The sequence below is a fragment of the Panthera tigris genome, chromosome D1, assembly GCF_018350195.1.
Source record: "Panthera tigris isolate Pti1 chromosome D1, P.tigris_Pti1_mat1.1, whole genome shotgun sequence".
NCBI lineage: Eukaryota > Metazoa > Chordata > Mammalia > Carnivora > Felidae > Panthera > Panthera tigris.
In genome coordinates, this window is record NC_056669.1 from 70620993 (window position 1) to 70647695 (window position 26703).

Consider the following 26703-nt stretch of genomic DNA (forward strand, 5'->3'; position numbering starts at 1 on the left):
GTTTGGTTTATGAGCCTCAACTGCCAGACTTGCCCTTGAGTCTCATATTTTTATGGTGCTCCTACACATATGAAATTAAATGTTTTTCTCCAGTTAATCTGTCTTACGTCAGTTTAACTAGTGGAAGAGCCACAAGAATCTAGGAGGGTAGGGGGGAAATAGCCCCCCACCCCAGCACACATTATGGTATGAAGCATTTTTATAAGTGATCCCTTAAGGACTGTGATAATTAAACAACATTTACCTGATCAACTCAGGTTACCTATCTTTCCATTCTGTGGTCTTCTAGAAAAATGGAAAAGTAACTGTGAAGATCATGCTAAATTCAGTCCTCAATTTTTTACCAGAGGCTAGTGGAGATGACTCAGGATGGCTATTGGGACTGCAGGTGAAACACTCTGAAGCTGAGGCACCAGGAGCAGAGGAATATCACCTGAAGGATGCCTGAGGTTAGTCGTGCCTCCTTTCCCCAACGTCATCAGGTTTGTAATGCCTGGGCTAACCACAACTGTTATGTAGTATTGGTACTCCGTTCAGAAGTGCCTCCCTCCCATCGTTCATTTTTAAAAAGGATTAATTTCCATTCCAAAAATATCCTCCCATTCACGTTAAGTAAGGACCATCCTTTCTTTGGCATGCTCCCCCAGCTGTATTTTCAGAGAACTGGAGACCGTCTGATAGACAAACGGCACTGATGAGATGCCTCCTCCCTCACTCATACCATCCCTTGAGAGCTAGCAGGGAGAAATCTCAAAAATCACTAAACATCTTTCGGAATAAAGATCCTCCCTTGTCACCATTTATTATATTATGTTAGTGCTCAGCAAAGAGAAATAGCTCCCTTTGTTCCTCGTCCCCACGTCTGCTCCTAGAGTTATAGAAAACGATAAATACATAAATAAAGTTTGTCCTTGGATTTTAATATGACAGGGATGTTTGGTGGAACAGTAAATGAAGGATTTCACTATTTCATGGCAGGGATCCCAACTTCAGGATGTAGGGTGGAATGGGTATGTGAACAAATGTGAAAACCTTGTACATGACTCTGACATTTCTGTGTGCACAGCAGTAATGGTTTCAACAGAGAGCTACTGTGCTCCAGCGAGAACCTTTTTCTTACCCTTTGGGAATTGCCCCTCCATGACTCATCCTGAGGGGAAGCATCAGGTGAGAGTGTCTCAGAGGCTCCCTGTCAGTTCACGAATAGCTAAGATGCTGGCCTGAACCCCGGGTGCTTAGCTGACAGTCCTCCCCCGGTGCACAGCAATGCAGCCAGCACCAATGTGCCTCCTTTGCACATTTCATTATGTGCATTCCCGGTTGCATTTCATCAGAATTGAAGGAAGTAAGAGACAAAGAAGTGCCAAGCCAAGTCACATTGGAGCCTGAGACAAAAGAGAAAAACAACATATCTGGTGTTAGCATATTAAAATTTTGATATTTTGTCCATCGTGGATTTTTGCATTAATTTTGATTTTACAGAGTTATATTAAAATATTACCAAGATTTAGGGCCTCCCTTAAGTTTTGTTCCCAAGGTAAATGCCTTGCTTTCCTACTAGTCCCAACCCTGGGAGGTAGTACCCAAATGATGATTTTGATGACAAAGTGGTATATGGAAACAGGTTTGCCCACTTGGATTTACCTGGCACTCCTAGGAGTCAGGCACTGAGCTACGGCTGGCAAAGCAGTTGAGCCTCTGGGTGGGATTTGGGGAGCCTTATGAAAGTCTCTCTTTGACCACTAGAAAAAAAAAAAGTACTCCCCTTTGCCTTGAGTTCAATCTTTACCAAATAATTTATGAGTTAAACATTCCCTAAAATAAGCTACGTTGGAAAATGCAAACAGAGCACAGCAAGAGGAAGTTCCTAAAACTGTGCTTATCCATGCATGAGTTTATTCCATTTTATTAGAAGCAAGACAGAATGGGAGGCATGATGACACTGATTTGTTGGAGGTGGTGGCATGGTGGTGATGATGGAGGTGGGTGTGGAGTTTCAACAAAGGGGTGCAGAGAAGAAAAGGAGGGTTTCAATGAGAAACTTATTTTCTTCACAATTTTCCAAAGTCTAGACAGCTGTAGAGAGATAACCTTTCTCCCAGGAGTCATTCCTGCCATGTCCTGGGGATGCTCAGATGACCACCCCCCTGCCACTGCCTCTCCTCCAGCTCCCTACAGGAGCATCCTTTAATCTTGACATTTTCTATCCTTTCTTGTATTCAAATAGATTAGAAGTCTAGAATGGATGAACCCTGTATAACCATCTTGTTAAAAACCTTCTTCCAAATGTTGTATCTGAGACTCAGGATGTGTAATGTTCTCTCCGAGGTCACACGAGACAGCACCAACACAACCAGAAATTTTGGCTCAGGACTTGCCACATGTTCCTTCTGTCATTCATCACAAAATTATTCGGCACCTACTAGATTAGTTACTAGGGATGTAATGGTGAACAAAACCAGTCATGGCCCCTGCCTTCCTGGGATTTATAGTCTTAGACGATGCAAACATCAAATAATCACAAATAGATATACAGTTACAGTTTTCAGTTTTACAGTAACAGTGTTACAGTTTTCTGAAGTAAAGAACAGTTCTGTAACGTGTATACTATAGGAAATATGATCTGTGTTGGGTGCCAGAAATAGCACTTGAGCCATAGAACTAGCTTACACCCAGGGACTTCACTTCCCCAGAATATTGTTCACTGCAAGTTTTACTGAAATTCTTCTCAAGTAACTGGTCTTATATGGAACACTGAGTGCCAAGTAAGAAGGAAAAGGAAAGTGATGTAACAAAATCTATCCCTTAAAGTTTATAGATATCACTCAGAGGCACTTAAGTCCTAATTTTAAGGTATCTTATTCTTGCTTTGCAAATTATTTTCATAAACATTCTTATATTGTTCTCCTGAAAATAGTAACTTTTTTTAATTTTTAATTTTAATTTTTAATTTTATTTTTTTTAATTTACAACCAAATTAGTTAGCATATAGTGAACAATGATTTCAGGAGTAGATTCCTTAATGCCCCTTACCCATTTAGCCCATCTCCCCTCCCACAACCCCTCCAGTTTGTTCTCCATATTTAAGAGTCTCTTATGTTTCGTCCCCCTCCCTGTTTTTATATTATTTTTGTTTCCCTTCCCTTATATTCATCTGTTTTGTGTCTTAAAGTCCCCATATGAGTGAAGTCATATGATATTTGTCTTTCTCTGACTAATATCACTTAGCATAATACCCTCCAGTTCCATCCATGTAGTTGCAAATGGCAAGATTTCATCCTTTTTGATTGCCGAGTAATACTCCATTGTATCAATCTATCACATCTTCTTTATCCATTCATCCATTGATGGACATTTGGGCTCTTTCCATACTTTGGCTGTTGTTGATAGTGCTGCCATAAACATTGGGGTGTATATGTCCCTTTGAAACAGCATACCTGTATCCCTTGGATAAATACCTAGTAGTGCAATGTCTGGGTTGTAGGGTAGTTCTATTTTTAATTTTTTGAGGAACCTCCATACTGTTTTCCAGAGTGGCTGCACCAGCTTGCATTCCCATGAAAACAGTAACTTTGAAGAAGGAAACGGTAGGTTGAATTATTATTAAATATAACCAGGCCAGTGTCAGAAATGACAGCTGACAATCTGAATATGAAAAAGGAAAGGATAATTATAAAATACAGATGTAAGAAAACAAAAAGCAACTCTCTTGGATTATTTAGGGTGGGGAATATCAATCTCACACTTCTCAAAACCTGAGGACATCATCTTAGGACGACCAAAGACAAAAATTCATGGTCTTGTTAGTTTAAACATGCTCATCAAAGAAGATTGAAGTTATTTAAGAACATCCTTTCATAGGAGTGCAGGAGAAGTATGTAGTAAATTTTTAGAAAGTTTGACTAAGTTTCCAAAACACCAAGAAAAAACTAACACTTGAAGGGTTGACGTCAGTTACCTAGAAAACATCCTTCAGGACCACTGAGTTCCTGACAGTGATGATGAAGTACAATGATGATGACATGAAGCCTCATAGCAGGGACTTGCTGATGCAGTGGGTATGCCCTGGCTCCTTTTCACTGGTTTTGTAGATCCGTACTCTCAGGGGGCATAAGAGATTCATCTGGGAGCGCCTGGGTGGCTCAGTCATGATCTCACGGTTTGTGGGTTCTAGCCCCATGTCGGGCTCTGCACTGACAGCTCAGAGCATGGAGCTTGCTTCAGATTCTGTGTCTCTCCCTTCTCTCTGCTCCTCCCATGCTCATGCTGTGTCTGGCTCTGTCTCTTTCTGTCTCTCAATAATAAATAAATGTTAAAATTTTTAAAAAAGAAGAGATTCGTCTGGTGTTTGCCTCTAAGCCAAAAAATAATTTTAATCATCGTGGAACATGACCTGGGCAATTCTTTGATGTCATGTGTGGAACTTGTTCACTTCTCAGAGTGACCAACCTGGTTCATCACACTGCATCTTGGGCCATCCTATTCAGCTCATTTTCTTCCAATAACTTTGGAATACCTCCTGTTCTTCAGAAGAGACATTTGTAGGTGACTGGTGGGACAGAAGTTTTATTTGTGTGGGGTTTGAAGACCAGCATTTTGAATATGAGAGAAGGAATGGGAAATTTTGGGGGCCTGCAGGAGATGGAGGGCCAGTAAGACTTCCCACTGGTATACCTGGATTCCTACTTTCTGACTATCCCAAATCATCCCACCCCAGGCCTGCTCCACAGTACCTTCACTGGGAAGTCTTAAAATGCTCTGGACCATAGTAACCTACACATCTGAGTCACTCCAGCCTTCACAACCCTTATCACTCTGATTGGCTTTCACTTCTCAGTGCCTTCTCTTTTTAATCAATTTCTTGTAGAAAACCAACCTCCATGTTTCAGAGCCAAAATATAATGAGAAAACAGACTTTGGGATAAAGAGGAACAATGGCTTTATTGCTTTGCCAGGCAAAGGAGACTTCAGTAGACTATGGCCTTCAAAAACTGCAAGCCTGCTCAGAGAGAGAGGTGGGGAGTGGCGTTATTGGGAGGTACAGGAGCTAGCCAGCTTTGACAGGAATTGTGTATGTGCTGTCAGCCTTGTTTGTCATGTTTTCAGGGTGGTACTGGATTCCTAAAACAAAAGGTTCAGAAAGTAGGAGGGGAGGTCTGTGGAAGAGAGGGGAAAAAAGGTTACTTTAAAATTGAGCTTCACTGAAACATTAATGCAGCCATTTTAATTTTTGTTCAACTTTATGCTATTAAGCAGTTTCATTTTGATGAGAATGATGCTGAATTTCTGGAGGGAAGGATGTAAGATTTCTGTCTTATTTTCTTGAACCCAACATCCTTCCACATGGGTAGGCAGGCACTATGGTCCCTATCTATAATGGATGATTGGCAGCTGGGAAAGTCTCCTCTGTTAAGACTCCTCCCTAGAGGGCCCTCTAGGGAGAGTGATGCAAGCCATTTTTCAGGCTCAAACAGAAGGCATGTTTTGTCTCTAAGTTGGTTCATCAGGCAAACACTTGGGAAGCATTTATCCACAGCAAGGCATCATACCATTTGCATTGAACTTGTTCTCAGAGAAGCAAAAGCCCAGATACAAAGGCAGGTCTGTTTCAGAGAAGCAGGAATAAGCCCTACTGACACTGGTCTGAAGAGCAGTCTTTCCTCCTTTAATGTCTTCTTTTGAGTATATCTCACTCCTATCTGGAAGATGGAGCAGTAATTTTCTTGATTATGCTTCATGCCACAATGATACATCCTTGCATCTGTTGGCCATACTTCTAGAAGGCAGAGGGTGACCTGATATTATAGTAGTGTAGGGTCAACATGGCACAAAGCTTACAGCAACTTAGAGGATTTTAGAATTAGAAGAAACATCAAGAAGCATTCACTGGTCACAGAACACAGATTTGTGTTTGCAAACCACTCAAAAGTCATGATAAGAGTCACAGGACAGCTCAGGACCTGTGGCAGCACACAATCAAATTCCAGCCCCCACTCCACCCCCCACCCCGTGTAGGGTTTAGCTTATTAGGAAGGTGCAGCAATAACATGTTGGTCGTAACTGTGCCAAGAGATCTTCACCAGCCAGAGATTTAATCGAAACAGATATAAGTAATATGTCTGGTGGAGAATTTAAAGAAAAATCATAAGGATACTCACTGGACTTGAGAAAATCATGGAAGACATCAGGGTATCCTTTATCACAGAGATAAAGGAGTTAAAAAAACAGAAATGAAAAATACAGTGAGATTTGAAACCATCTGAATGTAATGACTACAAGGATGGAGGAAACAGAGGAACGAATAAGTGGTGTGGAAGATAGAATAATGGAAAATAATGAAGCTGAACAAAAGAGAATGAAGAACTATGAATCATGAGAATAGACTTAGGGAACTCTTGACTTGGTCCAACATAGTAACATTTGTATCATAGGAGTCCCAGGAGAAGAAGAGAGAGAAGGGAGGGCAGAAAGTTTATTTGAGGAAATTATAGCTGAAAATGTCCCTAACCTGGAGAAGGAAACCGATATCCAATTCCAGGAGGCACAGAGAACTCACATCAAAAGCAACAAAAGCAGGTCAACATCAAGGCATATTGTAGTTAAATTTAGAAAATTTGGGGGCGCCTGGGTGGCTCAGTCAGTTGGGCATCCGACTTCAGCTCAGGTCATGATCTCGTGGTCCATGAGTTCGAGCCCCGCGTCCAGCTCTGTGCTGACCGCTCAGAGCCTGGAGCCTGTTTCAGATTCTGTGTCTCCCTCTCTCTCTGACCCTCCCCCATTCATGCTCTGTCTCTCTCTGTCTCAAAAATAAATAAACGTTAAAAAAAAATTAAAAAATTTGCTGATAAAAAATCCTAAAAGCAACAAGACAAAAGAAGTCCCTAACTTACAAGGAAAGACCCATAAGGCTAGCTGAATTTCTCTACACAAAAACTTGGCAAGCCAGAAGGGAGTGGCATGATACAGTTAATGTATCAGTGGGGAAAATCTGCAGCCAAGAATACTCAATCCAGCAAGGCTATCATTCAGAATAGAAGGAGAGATAGTTTCGCAGACAAACAAAAACTAAAGGAGCTCATGACCACTAAACCAGCCCTGCAAGATATATTAAAGGGGACTCTTTGGGGGAAAAACAAAAGTAACAAGGAGAGGAACAGAGAAATCTTTGAGAAAAAAATGGCAAAGCAAGTAATAAAATGGCACTAAATCCATATCAATAATTACTCTGAATGTAAATGGTCAGAATGCTCCAATGGAAAGGCATAGGGTGTCTGAATGGATAAAAACCCAAGCTCCATCTATATGCTGCCTACAGGAGACTCATTTTAGACCTAAAGACACCTGAATATTGAAAGTGAGGGATGGAGAAACATTTATCATGCAAATGGAAGTCAAAAGAAGTCCAGAGTAGCAATTCTTATATCAGACAAACTAGATTTTAAACCAAAGACTGTAAAGGAGATGAAGAAGGACTCTATATCATAGTAAAGGGAGCTATCCAACAAGAATAATATTTATGCCCCAAACATGAAAGAATCCAAATATATAAAACTAATAAAAAACAAATAGGGCCTCATTGATAATAATTGTTTTTAGACAGATCATCTAAGCAGAAAATCAACAAGGCAACAATGGCTTTGAATGACACACTGTACCAGATGGACTTAACATATATTCAGAATATTTCATGCTGAAGCACCAGAATACACATCCTTTTCTAGTGCACATGGGACATTCTCCAGAGTAGATCACATACTAGGTCCGAAATCAGGCCTCAAAAAGTACAAACAAATTTAGATCATACCATGCATATTTTCTGACTACAAGACTATGAAACTTGAAGCCAGCCACAAGAAAAAATTTAGAAAGAGCACAGATACATGTAAGGTAACAACATGCTACTAAAGAATGAATGGGTCAACCAGGAAATCAAAGAAGAAATAAAACAAATACATGGAAACACATGAAAATGAAAACATGATGGTTGAAAACCTTTGGGATGCAGCAGAAGCAGTCATAAGAGGGAAGTATATAGCAATACAAGCCTACCTCAAGAAGCAAAAATATCTCAAACAACTTACTCTTACTCCTAAAGCATCTAGAAAAAGAACAACAGGGGCACATGGGTGGCTCAGTCAGTTGAGCATCCAACTTCAGCTCAGGTCATGATCTCACAGTTTGTGAGTTTGAGCCCCACATCGGTCTCACTGCTGTCAGCACAGAGCCTGCTTTGGATCCTCTGTCTCCCTCTGTCTGCCCTTCCCCTACTTGCGCTCTCTCCAAAATAATTTTTTTTTTTTAAAAAAGAAAAAGAACAACAAATGGAGCCTAAAGCCAGCAGAAGAAGGGAAATAATAAAGATTAGAACAGAAATAAATGATACAGAAACTAAAAACGAACAAACAGACCAGATCAATGAAACCAGGGGCTTGTTCTTTGAGAAAATTAATAAAACTGATAACCCCCTAGCCAGACTGAAAAAAAAGAAAATAGAAAGGATCCAAATAAATAAAATCAGAAATGACAGAGGAGAAATAACAGCCAACAGCATAGATATACAAACAATTAAAAGAGAATATTATGAAAAGTTATATGCCAATAAATTGGATATCCTGGAAGAAATGAATAAATTCCTAGAAACATATAAACTACCAAAACTGAAACAGGAAGAAATGGAGAAGTTGAACAGACTGAAACCAGCAAAGAAATTGAATCAGTAATCAGGAATCTCCCAACAAACAAAAGTCCAGGGCCACATGACTCCACAGGGGAATTCTACCAAATATTTGAAGAACGGTTAATACCTCTTCTTCTCAAAGGGTTCCAAAAAGTAGGAATGGAAGGAAAATGTCCAAACTCATCCTATGAGGCTAGCATTACCTTGATTCCAAAACCAAAAACCCCACTAAAAGAGAATGACAGGCCAATATCCCCGATGAACATTGATGCAAAAATTCTCAACAAAATACTAGCAGATCAAATCCAACAGTACGTTAAAAGAATCATTCATCACAATCAGGTGGGGTTTATTCCTGGGCTGTGAGGGTGGTTCAGTATTCACAAATCAATCAACATGATACACCACATTAATAAAAGAGGATAATAACTATGTGGTCCTCTCAATAAAGAAAAGGCATTTGACAAAGTGTTGCATCCAGTTTTGATAAAAACCCTCAACAAACTAGGGATAGAAGTAATGTACCTCAGCATAATAAAGGCCATATACAAAAACCCCACAGCTGATATCCTCAATGGGGAAAAATGGAGAGCTTTTCTCTATGATCAGGAACAAGAGAAGAGTTTTCCTCTGTGGTCAGGAGCAAGAGAGGGATGTTGACTCTCACCACTGTTATTTAACATAGTATTGGAAGTCCTAGCCTCAGCAATCAGACAACAAACAGAAATAAAAGGCATCCAGATTGGCAAGAAAGAAGTCAAATGTTCACTGTTTGTAGATGACATGATACTCCACCAAAAAAAAAAAATTCCTAGAACTGATAACATGAATTTAGTAAAGATGCAGGATACAAAACCAAGTTACAGAAATCTGTTGCTTTTCTGTACACTAATAATGAAGGAGCAGAAAATCAAGGAATCGATCCCATTTGAAACTACAGCAAAACCCATAAGATACCTAGGAATAAACCTAACCAAAGAAGGAAAAGATCTTTACTCTGAAAACTATAAAACACTGATGAAAGAAACTGAAGATGGCACAAAGACATGGAAAGACATTCTACGCTCATGGATTGGAAGAACAGATATTGTTAAAATGTCTATACTACCCAAAGCAATCTACACGTTTAGTGCAATCCCTATCAAAATACCACCAGCATTTTTCACATAACTAGAACAAACAATCCTAAAATTTGTATGGAACCGCAAAAGACCATGAATAGCCAAAACAATGTTGAAAAAGAAAAGCAAAGCTGGAGGCAGCATAATTTTGGACTTCAAGGTATATTACAAAGCAGTCATCATCAAGACAGCATGGTACTGGCACAAAAACAGACACATAGATCAATGGAACAGAATAGAAAACCTAGAAATGAACCACAAATGTATGGCTAACTAATCTTCAACAAAGCAGGAAAGAATATCCAATGGAAAAAAGATAGGCTCTTCAACAAATGGTGTTGTGAAAACTGGACAGCAACATGCAAAAGAATGAGCCTGGACCACTTTCTTACACCATATACAAAAATAAACTCAAGATGTATGTAAGACCTAAATGTGAGACAGGAAACCATCAAAATCCTTGAGGAGAACACAGGCAGTAATCTTTTTGACATCGGCCATAGCAACGTCTTACTAGATATGTCTCTTGAGGCAAAGGAAGCAAAACCAAAAATAAACTATTGGGACTTCATCAAAAAAAAAATCTTCTGCACAGTGAAGGAAACAATCAACAAAACTAAAAGGCACCTTCAGAATTAGAGAAGATATTTGCAAATGACATATCTGACAGATAAATCAGTAAAGAACTTATAAAACTCAATACCCAAAAAATGAATAATCCAGTTAAAAAATTGGCAGAAGACATGAATACACATTTTCCCAAAGACATCCAGAGGGCTAACAGACACATGAAAAAGTGCTCAATGTCACTCATCATCAGGGAAATACACATCAAAACTTCAATGAGATATCACCTCACACCTGTCAGAATGGCTAAAATTAACAACACAGGAAACAACAGATGTTGGGAGAGGATGCAGAGAAAGGGGAACCTTCTTACACTGTTGGTGGGAATGCAAACTGGTGCAGCCACTCTGGAAAACAGATTGGAGTTTCCTCAAAAAGTTAAAAATAGTACTACCCTACAGCCCAGCAATTTCACTACTAGGTATATACCCAAAGGATACAAAAATATTGATTTGAAGGGATATGCTGTGATGTTTATAGCAGCATTATCAACAACAACCAAATTATGGAAAGAGCCCAAATGTCTATCAACTGATATATGGATAAAGAATATATGGTATCGAAATACAATGGAATATTACTCAGACATAAATAATGAAATCTTGTCATTTGCAATGTCATGGATAATCCTGGAGAGTATTATGCTAAGTGAAATAAGTCAGTCAGAGAAAGACCAATACCATTTGAGTTCACACATATGTGGAACTTCAGAAGCAAAAAAAGAGATACTTGTTGGCGGGGGTGGGAAAGAGAGGCAAACCAGGAGACAGACTCTTAACTATAGAGAACAAACTGAAGGTTACTAGATGGGAGGTGAAGGGGGGGGGGTGTTAAATAGGTGATGGGTATTAAGGAGGGTATGTATGATGAGAACTGGGTATTGTATGTAAGTGACAAATCACTAACTTCTACACCTGAAACTAATATTACACAGTATGTTAACTAACTGGAATTTAAATAAAAACTTGAAAAAAAACCCCAGATTTATTAACACAGAATCAATTGAGTTGAGAAACTTTCAATCTATATGTTAGGAAATTTTAGGATTTACTCTGAAATAAATGGGTAAATACATAATTTTTTTTTTAAGTTTATTTATTTATTCAGAGAGAGATAGCACAAGCTGGGGAGGGGCAGAGAGAATGAGAGACAGAATCTCAAGCAGACTCCTTGCCATCAGCAGAGCCTGATGCAGGGCTCGAACTCACAAATTGTGAGATCAAGACCTGAACCAAGATCATAAGTCAGATGCTTAACCTACTTTGCTACCCAGGTGCCCCAACTTAACTACGTTTTCAAAAGCACATACATTAGCCTAAAAACAAAACAAAACAAAACAAAACAAAAAAAACAGGTATCTTAACAAACATGGTAGAAAAAAAGAAGTCTGTGGACTAATATATTTTAATAAAAAGCCTATGGTGGAATTGCATAAATGTTGATTTTTAGATTGATATAAATTGGGAATATTGTTACTAATGCTAGTTTAACAAATTAGTAGAATGTAAGTATCTTATTTTTTGTCTCAAGTTTTAGTTTGGGTACTTTTCATATTTATGTGTCAATATCTTTAGAACATAATCTTACAGTTAGGTTTACAGTCACATTTTCAAAATTACCCCCATTTTCGCTCATGGTAAAGCTACATAATTGGTATTAAAATTAATATCTTTCTTCATACAGGATTTTCTGTGTTTGAGATAATCTCTTTGGTGTAAATTTCCAAATGTAGCACATTAACATATATTAAGGTTCTTGAGAGAAACACAACCAATAGGAGACAGAGAGACAAACAGATTGATAAAGAGGAGATTTATTATAAGAATTGGCTCATGCCATTATGGAGGCTGAGAGATCCTATTGATGAAGTTTTGGGATGATGAGGGTTCATGAGGTCCAGAGCTGATGGCCAAGAAAGAGTTCTTGAAGGTGTCTTTGGTGCAAAGTGATTTTATTAAAGCTGGGACAAGACCCATAGCCAGGAAGAGCTGTGCTGTGTGAGGGGTGACCATTTTATGGAAATCAGGGGAGATAAAGTCAAGAGGGAGTTTCCAAAGAGAATTTGACATGCTAAAGACTTACTGGAGGCCTAGCTATTGTCAGCTAAGGTTTTTTCCCCTCTAGCAAAGCAATAACATTAAGACAGTAAGGAGTTCCCGGACTTCAGACTATGATAGGATTGCCTTTGGTAAACTGGTGGAGCCTCTTATCAGTTTGACCATTTGTCCTTTCCTGCTTTTGGGTAGCTGGGAGTGTCCAAGGAATATCATACATATCCCACCTCGGGGGAGGGGGTGTGCTAGCTTGTGCTTTGTCCCTCAGCTTGCCTCAGGCTCCCTTATCACTATGATCTGCTTCCTGCTAACTGGAGAGCCAGGAAAGCCAGTGGAGTAAGTATGAGTGCAAGAGCTCAAGAGACCCAGCAGCACCAGTGTCTGTGGACAGAAAATAGATGTCTCCACCCAAGCAGAGTTCAAATTTGTCCTTCCTCTGCCTTTTTGTTGTGTTCAGGCCCTCAGCTCACCACCATCAGTGAGGGTCGTCTTTACTCATTCTATGGATTCAAATACTAATCTTTTCCAGAGACACCTTTTAAGGACACACCCAGAAATAATGTTTTACCAGCTATCTGGGAATCCCTTAGCTCAGCTGACACATGAAATTAACTATCACATTACATTACTGCCAGATCACTAACCAAAATTCCCATTTGGGTACCCTGCTACCTGAATTTGTAAGCTCCCCAAGGACAAGTGCCATAGTTCTTTTTGATAATATCCTATAATACAGCAGACTAGCAACCATTTCATTTTCTTTCAGCTTTACCTTACAATAGACTCTTTAATACAAGGCTTTTGGCTTTCTTCTTTGAGAACTATAATCTCTGTGCAGTTTGGAACACTCCAGTTAATTAGAGATCTTCAAATAATGCCAAGATAGAGGAATGGCCAGGCTTAGAAAAATGCTGTCTTGTTCACACTTGAGTTGATCCAAAAGCAGTATTTTAACCTAAGCCCTAAAATATAGTTTTTCAGTAACTATTATCCCAGGAGAAATGAAAACTTTGAAAAAAATGCATTTTAGCTGCATAATATTGATGAGGGAGAGCATAAGGCATGCTGAGGGTTAAACACAAGCTAACCACCCCTCAGGTGGGATTTGTGTGATATTCCTCAGGTACTTCTGGCTGCTCAAGAACAAACGGGAAAACAAATGGTTACACTGATAGTCTCCATCATTTAAAAATATCTTTTCAATAGCCTAATCTCCTGTAACTCACTACTGTCTTTGCCAGAGGGAAAAAAAAGTTTTATGAATGTGTTTGTGTGTGTGTGTGTGTGTGTGTGTGTGTGTGTGTGTGTGTATTTCTGTGATGGTGGTATTAAATTTCCAGAGAGAACAAAAATGTGTTGAAAAAATAGTTAATCCTTTCAGATTATTTTAGAATGTATTATAAAATACAACTTCTACTTTCAAACTAAATTATGGTAATTGGCCATTACTTCCCCAATAAAAGTTATAAAAATAGTTAAGTGGTAAACTACAAGTAAAATAGTTGTGGAGGAAATACCTTGATTATTTAAAAAGCTCTTAAATATATGTAAGAGCTTATATATATATATATATATATATATATATATATATATGTGTGTGTGTGTGTATGTGTGTATATATATATATATATATATATACATATACATATACATATACAAGACTATGTTTGAAACTCTCAAGAAATTACTAAGCAAAGGGCATGAGAAAATATATAATTCATAAAAGAGGAATTACAACAAGTAAATATATATAATAAAAGTGTACAACCTCACTTGTGGTAACAAATGCAAAATACAATCTCTGAAATTCATAGCAGCTTTATTCAGAAAATATAGCTGGACACAGCCCATGTGTCTATCAACAGGAGAATCAACAAATCCCTGTGGTATATGCATGCAGTGGAATATAGCTCAGTAATGAAAAGGGAAAAGAAAACCTGCCGGTACTTGAAACAGTAGGGAGGAATCTCAAAATCATGCTGAGTGAATTAATTCATATCCTAAAGAGTACATATTGTATGATTACATTGATACATTGATATGACGTTCCGGAATTGATGGAAATAAACTATGATTTAAGAAACTGAAAACACTGATTGCCTCTGCCATGTGGGCAGGTATTAGGGGCAGGGTTTGGTGGGAAGAGGCATGAAGCAACGTTTTAGCATAATGGTAATGTATATCTTGATAGAGGTTTGTGTTTCACAGGTGTATGCATTTGTCAAAACTCATCAAATAGTACACTTAAGATTTATACATTTCATTGTATTTAAATTTTACCTTAAAAAAGACTAGTAGAGGGGCGCCTGGGTGGCGCAGTCGGTTAAGCGTCCGACTTCAGCCAGGTCACGATCTCGAAGTCTGTGAGTTCGAGCCCCGCGTCAGGCTCTGGGCTGATGGCTCGGAGCCTGGAGCCTGTTTCCGATTCTGTGTCTCCCTCTCTCTCTGCCCCTCCCCCGTTCATGCTCTGTCTCTCTCTGTCCCAAAAATAAATAAAAAACGTTGAAAAAAAAAATTAAAAAAAAAAAAAAAAAAAAAGACTAGTAGACAAATATTAAACTCTACGCAGTGTGGTGGTCTGTGTGTACTGAGGGTGAATACCATCTCTGTTGATGCGTGCTGGGGATCCTCTGCCAGAGTCCTTATGGACACAACAATGAATGAGTTAGTAGATCGCTGGGAGGCAGCCAGCTCTTGTGTAGCATGAATCAAGAATACCTTGAGCCTGGGTGAGTGTAGGAGCTTCCAGTGAAAATGATTGTCCTTAGCTGAATACAGACACTTGATAACCTTCTTGCCTTGCAGTGCTTCCTGCCTTCCTCTGGAGGATGGGCTGAAGTGGGTGTGTCAGGCTCTTTAATTAGCCCGGATGTAGGCAATGGGTAAACTAGCCTGGACTGGCTGATCAACTTTTTTTTTTAAGTTTGCTTATTTGTTTATCTATTTTTAGTGCTCTCTATACCCAACACCCAACATTTTATTTATTTATTTATTTATTTATTTATTTATTTACTTATTTTTAGTATACTGTACACCCAACACCCAGCATCCAACATGGGGCTCGAACTCACAACCCCCGAGATCCAGTCACATGCTCTTGTGACTGAGTGACTGAGTCAGCCAGGCTCCCCTCAAAGAACCAAATTTTGGCTTTGCTGATTTTTCTCTATTTTCTATTTCAATAATTTCTGTTCTTATCTTTATTACTTTTGTTTTTCTCCTTTCTTTGGGTTTAATTTGTGTTCTTTTTTCTTAGCATCTTGAGCTGGAAACTGATTTTCAATCTTTCATTTTTTAAAATGTATGAATTTAAAGCCATAATTTTTAAAAATGTTTATTTACTTATTTTTGAGAGAGAGGGGAAGAGAGAGAGGGAGAGAGGGAGAGAGAACCCAAGCAGGTTCTGTGCTGTCAGTGCAGAGACAGATGCAGGGCTTGATTTTACAAACTGTGAGATCATGTCATGAGCCAAAATCAAGAGTTGGATGCTTAACCAGCTGAGCCACCCAGGTGTCCCTAGAGACATACATTTGTATCATAATTTTTAGCTGTAGCACACAAATTTTTCTATTCCATATCTTCATTATCACTTTAAAATATTTTTCATTTTACTATGATTTCTTTTTTATACATGGGTTATTTAGAAGTACATTGCTTAATCTCCAAATATTTTTGGGTATTTTAAAATCATATTTCAGTTATTGATTTTTAATTTATTTTCACAGTGGTTACAGAAATACTCTGTGATTCCAATTCTTTGAAATTTGTTGAGAATTGTTTTCTGTTTAGCATATGTTCTGTTTTGGTGAATGTTGCATATGTATTTGAAAAGATTGTGTTTTCTGCAGTTGTTGAATATAGCATTGTCTATAAGTCAGTTAGATCAACTTGCTTAGTTGTGATGTTTAAATCTCAAGTATGCTGCATTTTTTTTTTTTAATTTTTTTTTAATTTATTTTTGAGACAGAGAGACAGAGCATGAACGGGGGAGGGTCAGAGAGAGGGAGACACAGAATCTGAAACAGGCTCCAGGCTCTGATCGGTCAGCACAGAGCCTGAGGCGGGGCTCGAACTCACGGACCGTGAGATCATGACCTGAGCGGAAGTCGGATGCTCAACCGACAGAGCCACCCAGGCGCCCCTATGCTGCATTTTTTTATTGCTTTTTCTGTCAGCTACCGAGCTAAATGTGTTAAATTCTCCATTTATAGTTGTGCATTTGTCTATTCCTCCTGAATTCAATTAAATTTTCCTGTATGTATTTTGAAGTTATACTATTTAAAATTTAGTATTTTTTTCTTACTGTTGAATTGACTTATTTTAAGATCTTGAAATGTCCTTTTTTATCACTAGTAGTACTTATCTTCAAGTCTGCTTAATGTTTATTAATATAACCACTATGGATGCGTTATGATTAGTGTTTTCACGGCATATCTTTTCCCATTCTTTTCTTTCCACATATTTAAAGTGTATAGGTAGGTCTTGTGTTTTTTTAGACAGTCTGACAATCTTTGTCTTTAATGAGAATGTTTAGTCAATTTACATTTAATACAATTTCTGATATAAAAGTTGTTTTTCATTGTCCCATCTGGCCTTTGTTCAGTCATTCTTTTTTCTTATTTTGTTTTTTATGAACTAAGTTTCCTTCTTTCTTGTTTCCTCCTTTCTTTCTTCCTTCCTTCCTACCTGCCTTCCTTCTTTCTCATCCTTTCCCTTCCCTTTGTTTATTCTATTTAATTATTCTATTACCTTTCTCTAAAAAAATCAGCTTTATTGATATACAATTCATATAAAATTAAATATACTCATTTTATAGTTTGACAAATATAACCACCATCACAATCAAGATATAAGATATAACCCAAAAGAATAATGTGCAAGGATTACAAATAGTAGTCTGTAGAAGAGGAAACCTGAATGTCCCCTAAACATATGAAAAGGTGCTTTCATCTCACCAGTAACTGGAAATGCTAACTAAAACATGAAAATAGAGTTTGATCTGAGCCAGTACTAAGGACATTACAATAAGCTACTATTTTTTTTAAATTCATTTCTTTATTTTTGAGAGAGAGAAAGAGTGATCATGAGCAAGAGAGGGGCAGAGAGAGAGGGAGAGACAGAATCCTAAGCAGCCTCCAGGCTGTCAGCACAGAGCCTGATGCAGGGCCCAAACTCACAAACCACGGGATCATGACCTGAACCGAGATCAAGAATCTCAAGAATCGGTTGCTTAACTGACTGAGCCACCCAGGTGCCCCTACAATGAGCTACTATAATGATTACCAAGAAAAAAAAAAAAGGAATCAAAGAACAACCATCACCTCATAGGTATTCTGGGGCAGGGAGAGAGGGCAGAAAAAAATCTGATAGGAGATCCTAGTGCTCTGTCTCTCTGGTCTTTGCTGACCCACTATTTCCACAGCTTGCTTTCTTTCAGTGTTGGCTAACAACTTTGAAAACTGGAGGGATACTCCAGTGACTTAACAAAAGGACAATTCTTCAAGGAGTGAAAGGTTACTATTTGATATTTATCAGAACTTCTTATAAGCATCTACAAGGCTTTTAGCCCCGTCCTTCCCCAACCCTATAGTACACTAACCTGGGTTCCCTGCAGCTGTACTGAAGATTGGGTCTCTTATACTCTTCAATCTTGATAAGAAATTCATTAGTTTCTTCAACTAAGAAGAAGCCTTTTCAGCATATACTATATTACAGGCACTAGAAAATACAAAGATGAACAAAAGACACACACCATTCCTGCTTCAATATAAAAGAATATAGATAATTATACAACTTGGCATAGTGATTTTATTAGGCAGAATTTCACCAGAGAAACAAAACCAGTAGGATATACATGTTTACCTGTATACACACATATATATATAAAATTTATTACAAGGAATTGGCTTAGATTGGAGATGTTGATCACATCTACAAGATACCTCCTAATACCTGTATTAGTGTTTGACTTAGCAACTCAGTACTAAAGCCTAGCCTAGGTGATACATAACACTGACCATCACAGTAATGTTTGGAAAATGCTATGGACTCATATCCAGTTTTCAGAGTTGTTAGCAAACACTTAATGAAAGAAAGTTGATCTAGGAGGCAGTCATTTCTGTACTAAAAGGGAAGATTTAACCAAATACTACTGATCTAGTTCAGTGGAAAAACTTTGATTTTTTAAAAATGTAAATGTCAATATATCAAGTAGCCCACAATAACATATTCTAGGAATCTTACCCATTTTCATTCCAGTGAAAATAGAGCTTCATCTGATTCAGCACAAAAGATATTTCAATAACCTAGTACGATAGTTACATAAGAATGAACAAGAATCTTGGCTTCTAATGCAGAACAGACATTTACCTTCTAAGCATTTCAAAATAAAGAAAAGAAGGCAGGAAAATATCATGACAAAAGCATCATTATGATATGCCCCGATTCGAGAGACCCCCCTGAAAACAAACCACCAGAGTCCAGAGTCAAAGCCAAGCGGCAAGGGTCGTTTATTGCAGGTTCGAAACCCGGTCCTCCACGCACTCGTTGCCGGTGACGCTAAGAGGCCCCGAGCAAGGATCTTACAGCTTCTTTTATAGACAGGCACAAACAAGTTAGGGATTTTTTTTGAGGTTACAGAGCTGTTATAGGTTGACATTTAAAGTTGAACGCTCAGCAGAACTTGATTGGTTCCCGCCTTTATTTCAAACCATTCAGCAGAACTTGATTGGTTCCCGCCTTTATGTCAGACTACGACCAGGGCGCGCCCTGGCTGGTTTCGGGAACGGCGGGGGAGGGGAAAGATCTTTTCTTTGCAGTTGTGAGTACACCTGGTAATTTTTCTCTTAGCCTCTCAATTACTTTAAAAAAGTGCTGAAGATTGAAATTAGAAACAAACAAAACCTCTTGACTGTATCCTAAACCTATGCTTTTTCTCCAAAATTTTGAAGTCTTATTACATCAGAATCAATTGGGTATTGATAAAAACACATAATCCCAGGCCCCACCCTATCCCAATTGCATCTGAATCTCCAGGCATCAGGTCTGAGCATTGAATAGTTAGTATGCTCCTTGTTTGATCCTGATGCACAGCCAGTTTGGGGAAGTAACTATCTGTCAAAGTCTTCACAATTTATCTTTGTTTTCCTTCATCTCACTGGTCGAGGTCAGCTTCCTTCTGGAAGCTGTCTGTGAGTTCTTTTACCTATAAACAAAATTTCTTTGTGTCCTTTTATCTGCTGACTCTTTATCTAACATGATATCAATCAGAATGTGTTATTTTATACAACCATGAAATTGAATTGGTAGAAGAATGGAGAAGAAGCAGTACAATGTTTTAGTTCTCTCCACATTGGATTTTTAGCTCCTGCTTTGTTATCTTAGTTCAAGTATTCTCTCACAGAACAACAGACATAGTAATATTCTAATGCGAATCTGTATGTAACCTATATACCTGGCAAGAAAGATACTGGGATACAGTTACTGGGAGGGTATCACAGTTCAAACTGGAATGAACCATAACCAAAGATTTTCTTACTGATCAGCTTTACGTACAAAATTCTTGACCCAAAGCTTTAGAGAGTTGAATTAATGGTAAGAATTTAGGCTTAGAACAAAGACCTAGGTTCTAATCCCAGCTACAACACTTAAGTTGATTTTAGAAAAAGTTGCTTTACCTTTCCATAACTAGATTTTATCATCAGTAAGTGAAGATATAATATCTTGTATGGAATAATAATAATTGTAATTATTATAGTTGTTATTACTATGATCATTAGGTGTTATGCTAAATGGCAGTGAATGGAAAAACCAAATAATTTTTTTAATGTTTATTTTTGAGAGAAAGAGAGAGACAGAGTGTGAGTGGGGGAGGGGCATAGAGAGACACAGAATCTGAAGCAGGCTCCAGGCTCTGAGCTGTCAGGAGCTGTCAGCACGGAGCCCGATGTAGGGCCCAAACCCACAAACCACAAGATCATGACCTGAGCTGAAGTCCGATGCTCAACGGACTGAGTCACCCAGTCACCCCTAAATTTTTTATTTTTATTTTTTAAGTGTTTTATTACTTCTCACCAATTAAAGAAAAATTGGTGATCATGCAACTACCACAGCTTTTAGTCATAGCTGAGTATGAGCATGAGTATTACATCTTCAGAAAGAAAACAAACTGGTGGTTCTAATAAAATATTTTTTTCAGAATCAGATCAAGGAAATACGATACAACTTTGATGTCCTGATTCAAAAATCAACATACCATAATATTTTGAACTATTTATCTGTTTAGAGTCATAGAAGGTATATTTTAACTGTGGCAGATTATATTTTCCAGCAGTGGCTGCAATTATATTTCCTATCCCATCTGCTTTTTTTTTTTTTTTTTTTTAGATGGGTTTATGTCCCCTCCTTTTAAATCTGGAAGGACCTTTGTGACTAGCTCAATGAATACACTATAGCAGATAGCACACGATGAGACTTCTGAGATTAGGTCATAATAAGCAGAGCAGCTTCCCTCAGGATCCTTGCCCTTCGAATGCAATATTGTAATGCAGGGAAGCCCAGGCCACAAAGAGTGATCCATGCAGGCAAAATCAAGGATTCCCAACTATCAGGCCAAGCTGAGCTTCCGAACTGAAAGCCAACTCCAACCAGTTGAGTGATCCATCTTGGAAGTGGGTCCTCTATAGCCCTCAGTCAAGCCATGCCCTTATGATGCTGTGTGGATCAGACACAAGCTTTCTCTGCCCAACCCTGAACTAGTTTCAGATTTCTGAGCTAAACTAATGACGGTTTTTGTTTTAAACTATGTAAGTTTGGGAGTATTTTGTTCTGTAGCAAAAGATTACTAGAACAATACCCGATTCTTTAGAACATGTTATATGAATACCATGTGTCATCATTTCTTAAATTACCCTATGGGGTGTTAGGATGGAGTATTTGAGCATTTAATTCAGCTGAAGAAATGTGGGGTTTTCACTTGGAATTTATATACTAAGTATATTTGCTTAAGTTTAAAAAGAAAGTCTGTTGGAAGATGTACATTACCAAGCTATTTCTAATAGCAAGAAAAAAGGAAAATGTAAATAATTGTTAATAGGTAAAATATGATACATCAACACATGTAATGCTATACAGGAACTAAAAACAAGATAAAGATCTAAATTACAAGTGAAAAATGAAAAATACAAAACTGCATACAGAAGTAATCATATTTGTGTTAAAATGTGTAACAAATATTTCATTTATCTAGTTCAAAGAGAAACATCTCTTCTTGAAAAAAAATGGTTATTTATTTTTGAGAGAGAGCAGCACAAGTGGGGAAGGGGCAGAGAGAGAGAGGGGGACAGAGGATCCGAAGTGGGCTCCACACTGACAGCAGTGAGCCTGATGCGGGGCTCAGACTCACAAACCGCGAAATCATGACCTGAGGTGAAGTCGGACGCTCAACCCACTAAGCCACCCAGGTGCCCCAAAGAGAAACATTTCTGAGAGGAGACCAAAGATACCTCTGAGGTATGGGATTGTGGAATTGAATTGGGAAATAAGAACTTCTATTTCCTTTTCTACATTCTCTGTACTTTTATTTGTTTTTATTTATTTTTTTAATGTTTATTTACTTTTGAAGGAGAGAGAGAGAGTGGGGGAGGGGCAGAGAGAGAAAGAGAGACACAGAATCCGAAGCAGGCTGCAGGCTCTGAGCTGTCAGCACAGAGCCCGACACGGGGCTCGAACTCATGAACCGTGAGATCATAACCTGATCTAAAGTCGGATGTTTAACCGACTGAGCCACCCAGGCACCCCACCATTCTTTGTACTTTTAAATTCTTACCTTGAGGTTTGGGTTTTAGAATAAAAATACTTTCAAATGCATAAAAATAGTACAGTTTTGCTATAGAGTATTAGAATTACTTTTCAAGTTTTCTTAATTTTGAAAATTTTTTTAACATTTATTTATTTTTGAGACAGAGAGAGAGAGAGAGAGAGAATGAGTGGGGCAGGGGCAGAGAGACAGGGAGACAGAATCTGAAGCAAGCTACAGGCTTTTCAAAAATTATTTATTTATTAATTTTTGAGAGAGAGCAAGGAGAGAACATGAGTGCAGAGCCCGATGTGGGGCTCGAGCTCACAGACCCTGAGATCATGACCTGAGCTGAAATCAAGAGTCAGACAATTGACTGATCCACACAGGTGCCCCATGATTGGAAAATTTTTATTTGAAAATGTGGTTGATCACTCACAAGAAATTCATGAAAAAAAAAAAATAAAACAAAGCATACTAATAATAATCCCAAATAATAATCAACAAAATATACAGAAAGCAGTCCTAGTCCTTGATGAGCCTGTATGAAATCTGGAGAGATTAAACATGCAGTGCATTCAGTCCTCCAGCTCCATTCTCTGAGTTTCTAGAGCATGCATTGCTTAGTCAAGAAGTCCGTGCTTAAGTGTCACATTGGCTCATGTCACTACTGTGGTTTATGCTACATCATGTTATGGCTCATTGTAAATATGTATTAAGGACCCAGGCCTTATTCACATTTGTTCACTGTGTCTAGCACAATATTCAGTTTTAATTGTAATAAAACATTTAAAAGGAAAATTTTTAACCAAAATGTAGTCGGGAGTAAAGACTCAATCTCATGATCTGTGACCTGAGCTGAAATCAAGAGTGGGATGTTCAACCTACTAAGGCACCCAGGTGCCCCTGTGTTCACATATTTAACCCTATGATTAAAGGATCAGTGATGCAGGAAGAAATCTTTTTTTTTTTTTCCTTAAGTTTATTTATTTAGGGAGAGAGAGTGCAAGCAGGGGTAGAGAGAATCCCAAACAGGCTCTATGCTGTCAGTGCAGAGCCTGACTCAGGGCTCGATCTCATGAACTGTGAGATCCTGACTTGAGCCAAGATCAAGAGTCAGATGCTTAACCAACTGAGCCACCAGGCACCCTAAGGCTGGAAGGAATCTAACCTTACTAAGCCTTATGGAGATTAATCCCTTTTCCCTTCCAAACCATCCTCCCCACTGCAGCTAAGTGACCAATCTGGTCACTTATTAGCTCAACAGCCTTCCATTGCTCTCTGTTGCCCTTGGAATAATGTCCAAAACCCTCAACTGACTTTAAGGACTTACAGGACCTCCAGTCTCATTTTTTGTCACTCTTTCTCTTGCTTTCTCTCATTTTTGTAATAATGCGTTTCCTTCAGTTCCTTGAACACACACCATGCTCTTTTTCATATCCTGGACTTCCCACAGGCTGTTTTCTCCACCTAGAATGCTTTTCTTCTTCTACTCTCAAAAAATGTTGAATGGATGAATGAATGAAGGGATATTAGAGTCAGTGTAGGATCCTATTCAGGGAAAAGATTAGGAGTGGTGAAGTCTCAACATTAGTGCCACTTTCTCTAGGAAGCTTTTTAACCCCAGAGGTGATTAAATTCTCTTGTTATCTGCCCTATAGCTCCATGGACTTCCCTTCTATAATGCTCAGTCACACCTGACTGAAGCACATTGATAGCAAAGCCCCATCCCTTTCTTGGTTGCTTCTCCATCACCAGCACATAGCATTGTAACCAACACACAGTGGTTGCTCTCTAAATATTCATTGACCTGAATTCAGGCTAATGCTCTGGGACAATAGTTGGTTTGTGCTTTTGTTGGTTTTGGTGTTTTGGTTTTTTGGCCATTAGTTTCTTTCATTTAGCATTATTGGATAGAGATTTTATAAATTCCCTATCTGTTCCTCCAGAGTGAGTATAACTGGGGGATAGTGAGGCTATTCTCAAATAATAAATATTATCCTATTAAATAATAGAATTAAAAACAATCATCCTGACTCTCTAAGTTTCCTTGAAGGCACATGGTTAGAGTGCACATGTGTTTATTTTCCATTCTTTTTTTAAATAATTTTTTTAATGTTTATTTTTGAGAGAGAGAGACAGAGTGTTAGCCAGGGAGGGGCAGAGAGGGAGGGAGACAGAATCCGAAGTAGGCTCCAGGCCTACTCACAGACTCCAACTCACAATGTGGGGCTCCAACTCACAGACTGTGAGATCATGACCTGAGCCGAAGTCGGATGCTTAACCGACTATGCCACCCAGGTGCCCCTATTTTCCATTCTTTTAACTCATCCTCCACCCCTTTCCCTTTGCCTGACTAATTCCTATCTTTCTATCTCATCAGGGCTATCACTTCAGACACTGCACATGAATTATCTAGAGGACAGCATTAGGAATATCAAGTACAAGAGTACTTGACACATAGTAGGATCTCAATATTGAATGAATGAGTGAGTAAATAAATAAAAGCATGTTGAGATTCAATATGGATGTTATTCAGTGGGAAGATCAAGAGTAAAGAGATGAGAGAATCAATCACCTATGATAATACTTGTGTTCTTTGACATTTAAGCTGATCAAAAGAGGCAGCACACCTAGAACTCAGAAACTGATTTCTAAATACCATTCTTCACTAAAATGAAGGAGGAATCCTTGGAGAAATGGCTGATTCTAGGACTGGGGCAGGGAAAGTACAGATGAGTCTCTAGCATCATATAGTGCCAGAAAGTAAGTAAGTACTCATATGGCCATAAGTGTGGGCAGAACTCAAGGAGTCTCCTCTAACAGACAGAGAGGACTTAAGTGAATTTACTAACCAGCAAAACTGACATTAGCTGAACCAAGAGATCAAGGTTAATATTACTAGGAATACATATTGACATCATGGACACTCTGATAAAATAAAAGAGAAAGACACCTCTCTTCTGGGATATTCTTCCCCCACGATTCCTAACCTCTTGTCAAATCACACACACAGAAAATCAGGTAACTTAAATTTGGGGCGGGGGGCGGGGAGTGTAAGAAATGCCTGACCAGTGTATTCAAAAGTATCAAGGTCATGAAAACAAGGAAATACTGGGAAGTTGTTAAAGAATCAGAGAAGACTAAGGAGACATGATAAGGAAATGCAGTGTGGTGTCCTGGAACATAAAAGATACTACCGGAAAGGCTGGTGAAGTCTAAATAAAATCTATAGTTTAGTTATTATTACTGTACCAATGTTAATTGTTTAGTTTGACAAGTGGACCATGTTTATGTCAGATGGTAACACCATGAGAAGCTGGTGAACGGTATATGGGAAGTCTGTACTATCTTTATACCTCATCTGAAAATCTAAATTTATTAAAAAAAAAAAAAAAAAGATTCCATATAAGGCTTGGCTGCAGTGTCCATTTAGTGGGGGAGACCAGGAGGGGAGAAAGGAAGCTGGTCTGATTTGGAGTCCACAAAATCTTGCCCTTCCAGCAGTGCCTATATAATGTTACCCTTATCTGCATAGTGTTTGAATTTTATGAAAGGATTTCACACCTTTAGACTCACTTGACCCTCTCCATGAAGAGGAAGGATAGTCCAGGAAGATGCTTAAGTTCATAGAGGACTAAAGTGAGCTTCTTGTAAGGACCTTATGTTAAAATTAGTAATCTCACATTTAGTGCTTGGGATTCGGCATCTGTAGAGACCAAGATGTGGACTCTGAAAGAAACTGATCTGGAAGAAGACTGTGACATCTTTAAGTTTATTTTTTTAATTTATTTTGAGAGAGAGAGAGCACTTGAGCATGAGTGCATGGGTGCACACACTTGTGGGGGGTGGGGACAAAGAGAGAAAGAAAGAATCCCAAGCAGTCTCCACACCCAACTCAATCTCAGGTGCTTGATCTCATGAAGCCCAAAACATGAGATCATGAGCAGAGCCAAAATCAAGAATCAGACATTCAACTGACTGAGCCACCCAGGCATCCTGTGATATCATTAATAAATACATACCAAGAAAAGAATCTGGCAACCAAGTCCAGAAAATGGCTATCAAAATAAGAATTTTTCAGCAATGTTTGCAGGAGGGACCAGGGGATGTAGGCCTAAACTGTGTCTGATAAACTCAGATAATGGAATCTTCTACTTGGCAAAGATCAATGCCTTAGGGTGTTGTAGTTCTTTCTTCTCATTCTGTTCTGTCTAAACAAGTAATTAAAGCTCAAAATAAGGACAGTGATAACCCTTGTATTTTAGCATTGTGCTAGAAATTTTAAAGCTTTATGTTTTTTAATTCTCTCAAAACATTATGAAGTAGGCATTATTGCCCCCAGGTTGCATGGGGGAACCAGAGACCTGTATAGAGATTAAGCAAAAAAACAGGATACACAGTAAATAGCAGAACTGGGATTCAAAT

General features: G+C 38.5%; 1 protein-coding gene across 2 annotated transcripts in view; it reads right to left on the minus strand.

Annotated features, from left to right (window-relative positions):
* Window positions 1–913: 913 nt before the first annotated feature.
* Window positions 914–26703, minus strand: part of LOC122231152 — a 42298-nt gene continuing 16508 nt past the window's right edge. For both annotated transcript variants that reach the window (XR_006208324.1, XR_006208323.1), the window contains exon 5: window positions 914–1385. The gene's annotated coding sequence lies outside the window, so the exon portion shown is untranslated. The remainder of the gene's footprint in view (window positions 1386–26703) is intronic.